The following is a 15,924-nucleotide window of genomic DNA, read 5'->3' on the forward strand; positions in this document are numbered from 1 at the left end:
TATTTTGTTCAACGCCCGCGCTGGGCTGCCAGTTTCATTTATCCTTCGGTCATCCTACGGCACTGCTATTTTTGGCAATTTCTAGTGATGCCAATGAACGACTTAAATTCACTACTATCTAGGGCAGGGATTCCCAACGTGTGATCAGCGGACCCCTTAGGGGTCCGCCGGCTCTTTCTAGGCGGTCCGCGGCCACCCTTCACCAAATCGTGTAAAATAATGAGTAAAATTATTGAATAAAAATGTGAAAATCAAATTCATCCCTTTTTTTTCGTGTGAAAGAAAAGTGTACTTTTACTTCAGGTCGTATTCCCAAGCAGCCTTTGCGGTTCCTAAGTGAGAACGCATACACAGTTTAGTGCCGGAGAATGCGGCTTCTCTGATCGACTGTTTCGCAACAATACGGGGGTCGTTTGTGCGCCGGCTCACGGCGCTAGATGCGCTGAAATCTTTTACGCATGCGCGGAGCGACCTTTGTCGACCAATCACAGCACTCGCTGGCACGTATGCGGCCCCTGGCATAATTTAAACTTGCTTTGTCAGTGCACCACCTATTTCATAAGTCGATTTTTGACCTTCAGGTTGTTTTCATTCATCTCTAAACCAAAGACTATTGATATTTCGGGCGGGGGGTGGGGGGGGGGAGGGGTCATTGAGAACAGACTAGGGGTCCGCATTGGATTTTCGACTGAAGAAGGGATCCACCAGCTAAAAAGGTTAGGAAGCCCTGATATAGAGGAATGAGCAAAACCCAAAAGCAGAATTCAGTCGTCAGTTCTGGCACCAGCAACTTCTCGATTGGAGTGAACAGTCTCGTCCTGACGGTGCCAACCCAGCTATATCTCGCGAAGAAGCGACTCTCTTATATCCATCTTTTGCACCTGCGCTGCATGCTAAGACAGAGCTGGGTGGAATGATAACGCTGCAGCAGTCTCGTGACCAGACTGAGTCGTCCTCCAATCTATGGTACGCTCGGAATACTTAGAGGGCGATACGTTCGTAGGATATACAACTGAAGTCAACCTTGCTTAACGAAATGAAATCGCTCAAACCTAAGGCTTCGTGTGCACATCGTGGAACTGAGACTAGTAAATATTATAAACCAACTACTTTCAAACTATTTTACTTTAAGAGTTTGCTAAATATTAGCTGATGAATTAGTCGGGTGCGGTGTTAACGGCAGCATACGCATGAGTCGGCAATTCCCTATTCCGGTTGTGAGATTCGACTTTCGAAATTTAGACGAGTTCAATACATGAAGACGAAACGTAGTCTTGAGCTCGTAACAGTTTTTGCGTTTATCCATTGCACCACATTGCTGTATTGCAATGCGGGTATAATTAGACATCGCTAATTTGTAACAAGAAATAAATCTTCCCTCAGTCCTGCATTACATTGTGCGATTAGTATCACATTCATTGTATAAATGGGTTATTTAGAGGAGGAGACCAGACAGCGAGGTCATCGGTCTCATCGCATTGGGGACGGACGGGGAAGGAAATCGGCCGTGCCCTTTCAAAGCAACCATCCCGGCATTTGCCTGGAGCGATTTAGGGAAATCACGGAAAACCTAAATCGGGATGGCCGAACGCGGGATTGAACCGTCGTCCTCCCGAATGCGAGTTCAGCGTGCTAGCCACTGCGCCACCTCGCTGGGTCATTGTATAAATGGTGAAGCCTATCAAAGGCACCTATTTCATTAAATCTTTCCTTTTATTTTCTTCCTTTGTGCATCCCCCGTTCCCGCCCCTCCTCCCCCTCCCCACCACCTCTCTCTCTCTCTCTCTCTCTCTCTCTCTCTCTCTCTCTCTCTCTCTCTCTCTCTCTCCCTCTCCATCGTTGTCTGTGATTCACGTCATTCATACGCACGCGGACACGAACACACACTCCCACACTCTTCGACACGAACACACACACACACACACACACACACACAAGGCTCAAAGGCACAAGGGAGGTTGTTTAACCCTTTGAGTAGCAGTGCTTTCTGCCCTCCTGAAACCACGATTTTATTATAATTATTTTTTTAAGTGCCCGGTCTATCGCGTGAAACCACCAATCCTATTGCAAAACAGACATCTTGTGGTACACTGAGGTACATCTACGATTGTATTGCATTGTAGCAGTCACTTACAGCGTTCAAAGTAACAGTCGGCGCGGAGATTTTGCTTCGTGATTGCAGAAGATTGTGACTTGTGGTGTTTTTTATAGTGATCGTACTGAGGAGACCATTGGCAGTGAAAATAAGTATATCTAAGGTTAGGGTAGCGTAAATTAGAGTTTTTACTGCTGCTGTTATGAATGGTTTCTAAATGAAATCACTGGAGCAGTACGTACTTTTTTTAATTTTAGGACCAATTTTATTTGTTATTTAGAACTATAATTTGTTTTAGGCATTATGAGTTCATGGAAGTTTATAGACGTGGGATTGCGGCTAGGACAAATACGACAACATATATCATGACATGATTGCTTGTTGAAAACTGTATGTCCCAGAGGATTCAAAGTGAAACCACTTCCTCAAAAAAGTAACCGTTCACTTTCCGCCAATTTCTTATTTTATACTTTCCTTGCTATGACGATCATGGTCAATTTTGTGAGAAATGTAGTTTTTTTTCTAAATATTTCAGGGACTCAAATAGTTAATAGAGCTCAACAGTACTTGAGCAGTGATATCGTTAGAGGAGACAAAGAAATTTAGATTTGAAAACAATTGGATTACGAAGGGACCGTGCTGTAGAGATCAGGCGAAGACGCTCCTGGAGCAGTCCAGGGAAGCTGCAGAACACCTCAGCTGGGGCAAATGATCTCGTATTTGGTTAACTTACCCTCCGATTCCTTCTTTGATAGTTGTGCCACTCGCTGGGTAGCTGTTGGTATCATTCGAATTAATTCCCCGTAGCTTTTTATTTACGATAATGAGCAAGTAACTCACGCATAAGTTCCATGCTGGAGAGACATGCACTTGTCGGCTATAGCAGTGTCTTGGATTGGGCACAGCGTGTCTGTGAGAACCCTAACCAGTCACCTGGCGGTCGCACACGTCAACGGCAAGCCACGAGATCCTAGCGCATTTTATGTGACTTAGCAAGAAACTTGCAGCCGGGCAGGCGCGTGGGTTATTACGGCCAACCTTGTCAAGGATATATTGTAAGCGCTTTGACTGAAGTTAACCTCTTCCTCGAGACAAAACACTGTGATCAGCAACCTCTGGGAAATAACGGTTATCTCTGACTAGCTTGGATTGTAATAGCGAATAAAATGGCCACAATGCAGCTGCGGTTGCTAAAACGCTCGACTGCGATGACGCTCGATTCGAAGGTAGCTGATTCGAGTCCTGGATGTGGAAAAAGGGTCCATCGCCCGTTTTTGGATGCCGAGGAGAGACGACAGCGTACAGCTCCTGATCACCAAACTGTGTGTCAGTGTTATGGGTTAAGGCCAAACTCTCCCCCGTGTAGTCTCCTGTAGTGAGGACATGTGAGTGGTGATTGTGATCGGCTCGTCTGATTGTGGAATTTACTACAACGCTCCCAATGCTGTTATTCGAGGTGTTCAAACTGCCTGACTGCGCCGGACCTCAAATTGTCTATTCTTTCTCATACACATCGACGTTATCAGCCTCGCAATTGCATGATTAATCAGACATCTTTATTAAGCTGTTAAACCGTATCCGGGTAAACCAATGAAAACAGCTAGGAATGGGAAAGGCACAGGTGACGGTAAATTAAGATATTGTTATGTTATGGTTTGTATAATTGTGTACGTTTACTCACAGAAGATGTTCAAACAATCCACCGTCAACTTGAATGCATGTTGCTGCTCTTGTAGACAGGTGTTTTGTCGCCGATCGGAGCTCAGTTTTGCATTCCTCTATCTGGGCACAAGCATGTAAAATACGAACCAGAAGTTCCTCTCTTGTGTCCACTCTGCTCCTGTAGACGTCGCTCTTCAGCCATCCCGACAAACAGAAATCCTGTGGAGTAAGATCGGCTGACCTCGGTGGCCAAGCAATAACTCCACGGCGACCGATCCAACGACCAGGATACATTGTGTTGAGATACTGTGTCACTGGCCGTACGGACTCTTTAGGAGCTCCGTTATGCTGAAACTACATACGAGCTCGTGTTGCCGAAGGGATATCCTCCACGTATTCTGGTAATACGTTTTGAAGAAACTCAAGATACCGTGTCCCAGTAAGACGGTTATCTAAAACAACGAGACCGATGAGTTGGTCATCAATAATACCGCACCACACGTTGACTGAGAAACGTCGTTGAAAATTCGTTTACACAGTAGTGTGCACATTTTCATTTGCCCATACGTGAGAGTTGCGCGTGTTGTTGCTGATTCTGTTGCGGGTAAATGTTGACTTATCAGTGAACATAATACGTGGAATTAATCGCTCATTGGCAATGATCCACTGACAGAATTCTTGCCGGGGGCAGCATCTCCTTCATGCAGATGTTTTAGACTCTGCCGATGAAAGGGATACAGACCGTGCTCGTATACTGTGCGTAACACTCGTGTTTGAGGAATGCTAAGTTGAGCAGCAATTCTTGTAGAGCTAGTAGTAGAGTTGCGTTCCACTACTTGAAGAATGTTCTCAACTTCATTCAGAGTTTGCTGTACAGGACGTTCAGAGACAACATTTACGCTGGGAAGCGTACCACGCTCACGCAATCCGTGAAACACTCTGCTAAACACCGCTCTATCTGACATTCTGCGATTCGGAAATCGCTGTTAGTATTCTCGCACAGCAGCTCTGGATTTCCCATTGGACAAACCATAGAAAAACACCATGTCAGCATACTGTGTATGTGTGAAGATCAATGGCATTTTCACAGCACAAAACTGTATTCATTGTTCATGTAACAACACTGTAGTACCGTGCACTACGACGAACATTGTCGGACTGAGACTTAAGGTAAACAACTGCGCCATGCGCAAGTGAATTGAGTACTGACACAGTTAGTAAGGACGACGCTGCACGTTCTGGTTTACCCATAAACGCTTAAGAAAAGGGCATATGTTTATTAGGAGTTTTTTGTTCAGAATCACTACTAGTATCATCCCTCAAAGCATGTACCTTTCCTCCTGACTCACCATATATATATATACACTCCTGGAAATTGAAATAAGAACACCGTGGCGCCGGCCGAAGTGGCCGTGCGGTTAAAGGCGCTGCAGTCTGGAACCGCAAGACCGCTACGGTCGCAAGTTCGAATCCTGCCTTGGGCATGGATGTTTGTGATGTCCTTAGGTTAGTTAGGTTTAACTAGTTCTAAGTTCTAGGGGACTAATGACCTCAGCAGTTGAGTCCCATAGTGCTCAGAGCCATTTGAACCATTTTGAAGAACACCGTGAATTCATTGTCCCAGGAAGGGGAAACTTTATTGACACATTCCTGGGGTCAGATACATCACATGATCACACTGACAGAACCACAGGCACATAGACACAGGCAACAGAGCATGCACAATGTCGGCACTAGTACAGTGTATATCCACCTTTCGCAGCAATGCAGGCTGCTATTCTCCCATGGAGACGATCGTAGAGATGCTGGATGTAGTCCTGTGGAACGGCTTGCCATGCCATTTCCACCTGGCGCTTCAGTTGGACCAGCGTTCGTGCTGGACGTGCAGACCGCGTGAGACGACGCTTCATCCAGTCCCAAACATGCTCAATGGGGGACAGATCCGGAGATCTTGCTGGCCAGGGTAGTTGACTTACACCTTCTAGAGCACGTTGGGTGGCACGGGATACATGCGGACGTGCATTGTCCTGTTGGAACAGCAAGTTCCATTGCCGGTCTAGGAATGGTAGAACGATGGGTTCGATGACGGTTTGGATGTACCGTGCACTATTCAGTGTCCCCTCGACGATCACCAGTGGTGTACGGCCAGTGTAGGAGATCGCTCCCCACACCACGATGCCGGGTGTTGGCCCTGTGTGCCTCGGTCGTATGCAGTCCTGATTGTGGCGCTCACCTGCACGGCGCCAAACACGCATACGACCATCATTGGCACCAAGGCAGAAGCGACTCTCATCGCTGAAGACGACACGTCTCCATTCGTCCCTCCATTCACGCCTGTCGCGACACCACTGGAGGCGGGCTGCACGATGTTGGGGCGTGAGCGGAAGACGGCCTAACGGTGTGCGGGACCGTAGCCCAGCTTCATGGAGACGGTTGCGAATGGTCCTCGCCGATACCCCAGGAGCAACAGTGTCCCTAATTTGCTGGGAAGTGGCGGTGCGGTCCCCTACGGCACTGCGTAGGATCCTACGGTCTTGGCGTGCATCCGTGCGTCGCTGCGGTCCGGTCCCAGGTCGACGGGCACGTGCACCTTCCGCCGACCACTGGCGACAACATCGATGTACTGGGGAGACCTCACGCCCCACGTGTTGAGCAATTCGGCGGTACGTCCACCCGACCTCCCGCATACCCACTATACGCCCTCGCTCAAAGTCCGTCAACTGCACATACGGTTCACGTCCACGCTGTCGCGGCATGCTACCAGTGTTAAAGACTGCGATGGAGCTCCGTATGCCACGGCAAACTGGCTGACACTGACGGCGGCGGTGCACAAATGCTGCGCAGCTAGCGCCATTCGGTGGCCAACACCGCGGTTCCTGGTGTGTCCGCTGTGCCGTGCGTGTGATCATTGCTTGTACAACCCTCTCGCAGTGTCCGGAGCAAGTATGGTGGGTCTGACACACCGGTGTCAATGTGTTCTTTTTTCCATTTCCAGGAGTGTATATATAACCGAGCGCGGTGGCGCAGTTGTTAGCACACTGGACTCGCATTCGGAGGGCGACGGTTCAATCCCGCGCCCGGCCATCCTGATTTAGGTTATCCGTGATTTCCCTAAACCGCTCCAGGCAAATGGCGGGATGGTTCCTTTGAAAGGGCACGGCCGACTTCCTTCCCCGTCCTTCTCTAATCCGATGAGACCGATTGAGACCGATGACCTCGCTGTTTGGTCTCTTCCCCCAAAATATATATATTCTCGGAATGAAACGTTTGAACCTGAGCGGCAAACGAACATTATTTATGTCTAGGAGGCGGAATCAACGCCCCACTGCCTCCCCACCTGATATTCAGTGCAACAAGTCACTCGCCAATTTAATGTTGGACAACAAAATCCTGTGAATAGCCGTACCACCCTGAAAAAATCACTGCATTATGATACAATAACCACATTCCCTTATGGGTGGTTTTGCAATGTACTCATCACAGCGCACGGATGCGACAACATCACAGTTAGGCGGCGAAAAAGTCGAGTAAGATAAGAGTGCCTAAACCGATGATTTGCCTGCGAACCGGTTGGTGCATATATTGATACACGCATGTATGTCAAAAAGCACAACATTTCGTCTGTACCAGGCCAGAGGACGCGCAGTGTCATACTGATAAGTGGGCCCATACAGCCAAATTCTTTGTAAATCTGACTCGATTCTGTAATCACTGAAAAAACGTAACATACCATCTCAATCCGTGAAGATTTCATCGTCCCCTTCTAGGTGTTTCCCTTTTTTTTTTTTTTCAGGCAGAATATATTATCCACAGTGAGAGGCTTTCAGAGACCGAGTGCAATCTCAGTTGGAGAAATGTGTGCGAGGAAATCGGCCGTTTCCTTATCAGGTTGCAGTCACTAACCCACTACTCCACCGATGCACTGTTAAAATTATCGCTCTGTATATACGTGATGGAACTGTACTGCGTATCCAGGTGCAGCGAAGTCCCTCACGGAAGTTTCCTCTTTCTACCTTTGCCGCACGATAATGAGAAACCACTTCAGTTCGTTTCATTTGGTCGAGATGGAAGACAGCAATTTGCGCGACTTTCTAGCACTTTGGTGCCGGCGTTAGGTAGCGATAGGGCGACAGAAGGGTGCAGCGTATTACGGAGAGGTAACAATTGGCGCTAATGGCGGGATTAAGGCGCACGCTCGCGCCCAGGCAGCGGCCGCTCGCTCGTGCGGCTTCGCCGGCTTCCGGCCTGGGAGCGCTTCGCTGCCGACGCCAGCGACTGATTTGCGGCCTTTAATCGACGCCGGCCAATAAGCGACGCCTAACCGAATTCTGGCCGCGTCGCTGCCGCCAGGGCAGCTACTACCGTTTTTACTGAACTCTCTCTCTCTCTCTCTCTCTCTCTCTCTCTCTCTCTCTCTCTCTCTCCCCCCCCCCTCCCTCCCTCTCCCACCCTCCGCCCTAACCACCCTCCCACTCCTCCCCGCCTCAGACTCTATTCCGGTTTGTGGGGTCCGCATTTATTACGCATCCGTCCATCCTTGATCCAGAAACGATGATTCTCCGTGCCCGAATGTCATTCCTATCACCACACCTTCAAAACCAAACGCGTATGCACAACCTGGATGTGATCAGTGTATTCAGAAGGAATTTTTCACGCGTCACACTGCTTTTTTTTTTTTAATATGCACATTGGACGTGTGGAGGGAAGAAAAGAAAGGAAAGGAACTGCTGCATCGAAACTTTATGCGGAAATAGCGGCGACGAAGGAAAACGTGTGCCGGACTGAGATTGGAACCCGGGATCTCCTGCTGAGGAGGCAGTTCGTTAACCATTGCGCCATCCAGACACAGTGTTATCGCAACTGCATGGACTGTCTCGCCACGCCTCCCGGCCGATCTACTTTCCTACCTAGCCCCACCTATCCACAGTCCCCGTCCATATCTTCGATGCTCGCTACTTTGAGACTGAGGTCGAAAGTAGCTGTGTCTATTCTCTCGAACATGTTTGAAAGAGCAGACACCACGCATTCGTGTAATTTACATTGCCAGATATTTTGTGAAACTGATTTGCCTAAACTACTTCACGCAACAATAACACTAAAAGCAGTCTTCTAATGTCAATCATCATTGGTTTTGGTGGTTGATCATAACACTACAGGAAGAACTGGATGTAACAAGTGAAGCCTAAAAGGAAATCAGTGTATGAATAAAAACAAATGTGCCTTTGCACGTGATATAGCATTAATCGCTGAGAATCTGGGTGACCTGGAAATGCTCGCAAGAAAGTTATTTCGAAAAGCAAAGGAAGCTGGATTAGGGGTAAGTGACGAGAAAACCAAATTAATGAGAGGAGAAAGAAATTACAGGACAAAAAGACTGCAAACCATGCTGATTGATAACCATGTACTGAGGATTTATAAACCAACTACGGCCAATATGGTGGCACAAATGAAGAGTTTGATAACCACGTGTTTGGAGAAGCGGAAGGATTTAAATATCTGGGGGTTGTAGTAAATAATAGAAATGATGAGAAACGAGGAATAGAAAGGGGGATAAAAGCAGCATCCAGAGCGTCATACACTATGTGATCAAAAGTATCCGGACACCCACAAAAATATACGTTTTAAATATTAGATGCATTGTGCTGCCACCTACTGCCAGGTACTCCATATCAGCGACCATAGTAGTCATTAGACATCGTGAGAGAGCAGAATGGGGCGCTCCACGGAATTCACGGACTTCGAACGTGGTCAGGTGATTGGATGTCGCTTGTGTCATACGTCTGTACGCGAGATTTCCATGCTCCTAAACGTCCCAAGCTCCACTGTTTCCGATGTGATACTGAAGTGGAAATGTGAAGGGACACGTACAGCACAAAAGCGTACAGGCCGACATCGTCTGTTGACTGACAGAGACCGCCGACAGTTGAAGAGGATCGTAAGGTGTAATAGGGCAGACATCTATCCAGACCAAAACATAGGAATTCCAAACTGCATTAGGATCCACTGCAAGTACTATGGCAGTTGGGCGGGATTTGACAAAACTAGGATTTCATGGTCGAGCAGCTGCTCATAAGCGACATATCAAGTCGGTAAATGCCAAACGACGAATCGCTTGATGTAAGGATCGTAAACGGTGGACTATTGCACAGTGGAGAAACGTTGTATGGAGTGACGAATAATAGTACACAAGGGCTCTACCAACTGAGCTACCCAAGCACGACTCACGACCCGTCCTCACAGCTTTAATTCAGCCAGTACCTCGTCTCCTACCTTCCAGACTTCGCCGGAAGTTTCACATCAACGCACACTCCGCTGCAGAGTGAAAATTTCATCCTGGAAACATACCCCAGGCTGTGGCTAAGCCATGTCTCCACAATATCCTTTCTTCCAGGAGTGCTAGTTCTGCAAGGTATGCAGGAGAGCTTCTGCGAAGTTTGGAAGGTAGGAGACGAGGTACTGGCTGAACTAAAGCTGTGAGGAGGGGTATGAGTCGTGTTTGATAGCTCAGTTGGTAGAGCTGTTGTGTACTATTATTCGTCACTCCGTCACATATCTGTAGACGTACGGCCACAGAGTGTCAACGTTGTATCACAAATCGCAGTAAGCAACGAACTGAACATCTCTGGATCAAGTGTTCAAGACATTCTCCAGAATGATTTGAAGAAGAGAAAAGTCGGAGTAAAGTCTGTCCCGCACGCCTTGACTCCCGAACAGCAACGACGACTTATGAACGGCAGCCACAATTCTTTTCTGGAAAAGATCGTTATGGACGACGAGACTCCGTGTGGCCAAAATGAATGTACCAAAAATGATAACGTGTAAAAATTAACATGAAGGTTCAACGGCCGGCCGGGAAGGCCGAGCGGTTCTAGGCGCTACAGTCTGGAACCGCGCGACCGCTACGGTCGCAGGTTTGAATCCTGTCTCGGGCATGGATGTGTGTGATGTCCTTAGGTTAGTTAGGTTTAAGTAGTTCTAAGTTCTAGGGGATTGATGACCACAACAGTTTAGTCCCATTGTGCTCAGAGCCATTTGAGCCAGACATCAAGGTATTAGACATTTAGTAATGGAGGGAAGTGTGGTAGGATAAATGTTGTAGAGGGAGATAAATAGATAAATACAGTAAGCACATTCAGATGGATATAAGTTGTAATAGTTATTCGGAGAAGAAAAGGTTTGCAGAGGATAGAGTGGTAACGAGAGCTGCTTCAAACCAGCCTCCGGACTCAGTCACAACATCGATATAGTCCTGCTCCCCCTACTAAATACACACACATGCATAGCTTTACTTCTGCCAGGTGGATAGCAAGGTGGTAGTCTCTTCCGGTTTGATGAACCCGAAGAGACAACCAAGAATTTCTACACCGTGAAAGCCTATCGATAGTAAGTTCATTGCCCGTTATGGTGTAGATGGGAAATAAGGTGAGATGGGAAAAGAAAACAACCTAAACTTCACAGGCAGGCTGTCGAGCATAATAGATCAACTATCGACAGTCCAATGGGCCGTTTGGACCCGGCCTGAGAGATTTCTGTCTCAAAAACTAGTGACGTACGCATTAAGTAATGCAAGGTGGTAGGTAGGTGGTAAATTTCTGCTGAGGTCATCGGTCGATAGGCTTACTCATTACTTAATCTAACTCAAACTAACGACAACACACACACACCCATGACTGAGGGAGGACTCGAACCTCCGACGGGGGTAGCCGCGAATGCAAGGAGGTAGGACAGTTCTCTTGCTTATATTAAAAATGAAGAAATTCCTCCACCTGTATTTAAGGTGTCGATTTTATTTTGGCAACTTGTTTCAACTTTGTAACAACGTCATCTTCAGGCCCATACACTTGTTGACGTCAACTGCGTGCGACTGATACTAGAAGTCAGTGGTGAGATATAGACGTCCATAGACGTTCAGAGAGATCTTTCGGACGATACTATTTTTTTCCCGCGTTCCCTTTTGAAATTTTGAAGTTGAGTCCGTTTTCTCCACTTTCCACCATCTTATAGGTAGTGTAGCGTTCATCATTCTACTTCCCTCATCGGTTTACCTAAAACACGTTTTATCCGAAAAGGATTTGACGCATTTTTTCCGATAAAAGTTTTTTGTACGGCAGAAGCGAGTCTGAAGTCGTTGTATATTCCTTGATCGAAATATGACATTCTTCAAAACCGTCCCATAGGGTACCTTTCTCTCCCCCCGCCCCTCTCTCTCTTTCTCTTTCTTTCTTTTCTCTCTCTCCCCATCTTTCTTTCTTTTCTTTCTTTTCTCTCTCTCTCTCTCTCTCTCTCTGTGTGTGTGCGTGTGTGTGTGTGTGTGTGTGTGTGTGTGTGTGTGTATTTCCCAGCACGAGCCATCAGCAAAAGAACAGCAGTTTCATACAGCCGGTACACTGCAAAGATACGTGTGTTTAAACAGCTGTTACATTCCTTTCTGTGTTGTACAATGCCGTCTCTTTGTTTTCTTTTCTCAGGTGTCTCTGAACCCTGCCCGATGCAAACAGCGTAACTGACGTGTCATGTGTAAGGTACCTTCTCTAGAAACGAAATATTCCTCAGTTCTGTGTCTATGCCGAAAGCTCTTTTCTCTTCAAGATGATTTAGTCCCAAAAAGTATTGACAACAAAGACGAGTATGCTCTGTTGATTCTTTGAATGCTTATGTATATTTATTACTCACCTTGTAGGATTACCCATGAAGCAAAACTCATTGAACCGTTCATAATTCTCTCAGATTAGCATGATTAGACAGCTAGATAACGTACAGGTGTAGACTACTGTGTGCATAATCCATGATTTGGAAGTGAGCCACAGTTCAGTTTACTGTATCCGTAGAAGAACTTTGTCTATCGTTTCGTCATTAAAAATGGAGCGCTATCACGGAGGGTGAAGGAGTTCGGCCTTAACCTTTTGCAAACAACTGTTATAGTATCCACATGAAGCGATGTAGAGAGTTACTAATAACATAAATTAGCCGACCGAGAAAGTGCAGCCCGCTCGTTTCGAATGTAGTCAAGTCTCTTCCCTCCATCAGAGCGCCACCAGGCTTAGGGCTTAAGGACGCTGGGCTTGTTTTCACGAGAAGCGGAGTTGAAAACCACGGTCGGAGATCTGATTTAAATTTCATGTAGCTTCTCAAAATCACTTCAGGCGAATCTCGTTAATTGTTTGATAAACAAGGTCACTGGCGAATTCCGTCCCGGTCAATGTCGAGCCAACCTTCCTTCCTTCTTTCCAGCATAAGGCTCTCATTCATTGAAGGAAAATAAGGGATACAAGTAAAATATTCGTAGTCGACTTGTCTTTGGGGGAAAGTAGACGCCACTGATATGGTTTATTGCTATCAACAAACACTACCACACCATTTCACGACGAAAATTTGAACTGCGAGTGCCAAATCAATTTCTGATGAATGTGCGATAGGTGCGATTCATCAAGTCTATGAAGCAACCTGAGTACTCGTGCATAATAAGAGAGTAGTGGTAGGCTTACATCGGGTCATGAGGTGTGGTAAAATTGCAAACAGTGACCGTCTACATCCGAAAGAAAGACAGGGGTTCAGGGCCTTGCCTGCAACATGGTTACAGTGTCGTGATTACGATGTAGTTCATAGAGACAGAATGAAAACATGACTTGAACGGAAGTGACTCATAAATGGCCGGTATTCTTTTCAAAGAAACCACCCCAGTATTCTCATAAAGTGATTTTGGGAAACCGCATTAAACCTAAATATGAGTCCCCGGAAAGTTAGCCGGCCGCGGTGGCCGTGCGGTTCTGGCGCTGCAGTCCGGAACCGCGGGACTGCTACGGTCGCAGGTTCGAATCCTGCCTCGGGCATGGGTGTGTGTGATGTCCTTAGGTTAGTTAGGTTTAAGTAGTTCTAAGTTCTAGGGGACTTATGACCTAAGATGTTGAGTCCCATAGTGCTCAGAGCCATTTGAACCATTTTGAACCAGAAAGTTATTAGAAGCACGCTCCTTGCGGATGAACTACTACTATTTTATTTCGCGCAGTCGCAGATCAGAGATCAAATTGCAGAGTTTCTACCTGCCAGAAGTTTCATTTCGTCACAGTGACCTATTTTCATTCGTGTGGTGAGATACCTGGCAACAGTGTACTCACTCTACCTTTTACGTTATTGAGCCCTTTGCGTGTGTGCTTCCCGTGTGCAGCTGACCTAGCACACAGCAGGGCATAATGAAAATGTTTGGATGTTCACTTCTGCTTTCCTTTCTGGCTAGGAAGGAAAGAGGATTCTATTTTGTCTAGAACTGACATGGTGAGACCGTGGCTGTGTTCAATTCATGTATGTTAATTCTTACAAAGAAGAAGAAGACAGCAACCAGCCACTATTAATAGTTGCTGGTTGCTGTCTTCTTCTTTGTAAGGAAAGAGGATTATTTAAGTACGTACCTAATACCAATCTTATGTTGTCCTCACTGAGCGCAAGAGATGTTAATCGGTTTCTAGTATGTCCGCTGGGATACAGAAAAGGAAACTTTGGCAAGGAATTTGATTATAGTTTATTCATAAGATTGTATGTTTCTTTCTGAAACAGATTTTCCGTGCGGATGTGATATCCCTAAATTTGATCGGTACACCATTTCTATTTAGGAGAATACGTAAGGCTTTCCGAACGTTGTGTTACTACAGCTAATTTCTAGTATTTCAAAATTTGTTTGCAACAACATCTATCTATTTGAAAAAAAAAATTCAAAAGCAAAGAAATTTTACTTTGCCTGTTCGGATAGTTCCGCAATGTTATCACGTTAATGAAACTATTTGGGTTGCCGCCTCATCGACGGCAGTCATTGTAATTGAACCACTGGGAACAATGTAAGTGATTAACAATGGCCTTCTCTAAGGAGACGACAAGAATTTCGTGTTGTCCGATTTAGGGAACGTCCGGGAAATTAAAGGCAGGATGACTGTGTCCCACCTCGATCGGTACGTGGCTCCGACCGTATTCAGCTGCTCTGGTGTGTGCTCGCCAAGCACCAACTGTGACTTCAGCCGCGTAGGTATCCTTCGCGCCGGCCAGTGTCCCGAGCGTTTCTAGGCGCTTCAGCCTGGAACCGCGCGACCGCTACGGTCGCAGGTTCGAACCCTGCCTCGGGCATGGATGTATGTGATGTCCTTAGGTTAGATAGGTTTAAGTATGCTAGGTTCAAGGGGACTGATAGCCTCAGATGTTAAGTCCCATAGTGCTCAGAGCCATTTGAACCATTTTGTATCCTTCGCACTCGACCAGCAAGTGTGTAGCATAGAGTTGTAAAACTACCGGAGGCTACAGTAAGTAAGCGTAAACCACACGGTAGTTTTCACAGTAACTTTGGTCAGTTAACATCGTAACCGCGTTACCTGTACATTGCCGTATTGCATCCACGTCGGTCGTTACTTCATTACGATCGCTTTCTTTGCGTATGCGATCAGATTCTCCAAGAAACCGGAAGCGTTGAACCGTCTAGAAACTTTGTGGGGCTACATAAAGGAACGCGTAACCCGTGGAAAATTTTTGTTTTTCAGAGTTATCATGCCTGTTATTTAAAAATAACAGTATTTAGAGCAAAAAAAGGATGTTCTAGTACAAATAGAAAAAAAACGATGCAGATTTATAATATAGTGCTAGAAAACACAGTTTCCTCAAAAAAAGGTAAAATTGGGAAAGATGCAAAATCTAAAAATGCAAAACAAAAAATATCAACCATCGCTTCAATACTTCATCGACCTTATATAAAACGTGTTTCTATTATTCATGATGAAGAATTTTCTATTGACTACAAAAAAGTAACAATAATTACACAGACGTTTTTTTGTTTTTGCAAGTAAAATGTACTTGCATCAAACGTAATTGTTTTGGTTATATATAAACGCAGAAGTTCAAGGACCACCTTTTTTTTACTTATAAAATGAAATTTATGTTTTATAGGGATATAAAATACTCAACTGACTAACACTGGACGATGTGCGGGTCTAATTATGCGCAAAACAAACAAAAAACAGTTTCTCTCTCTCACATTCGTTTATGTTTCTATCCCTGCTAATGTTATCAATACTACCAGTACTCCTACCATTTACTACGTGATTTATGTACTGTTCGAAAACTACCGAACCATAGTTTTGGTACAGCGCAGCTCTAGTGTAGACTGTCTGCCTCGTAATCCTTATTTCTGT

Source organism: Schistocerca piceifrons, chromosome X (genome assembly GCF_021461385.2).
Source record: "Schistocerca piceifrons isolate TAMUIC-IGC-003096 chromosome X, iqSchPice1.1, whole genome shotgun sequence".
Classification (NCBI taxonomy): Eukaryota; Metazoa; Arthropoda; class Insecta; order Orthoptera; family Acrididae; genus Schistocerca; species Schistocerca piceifrons.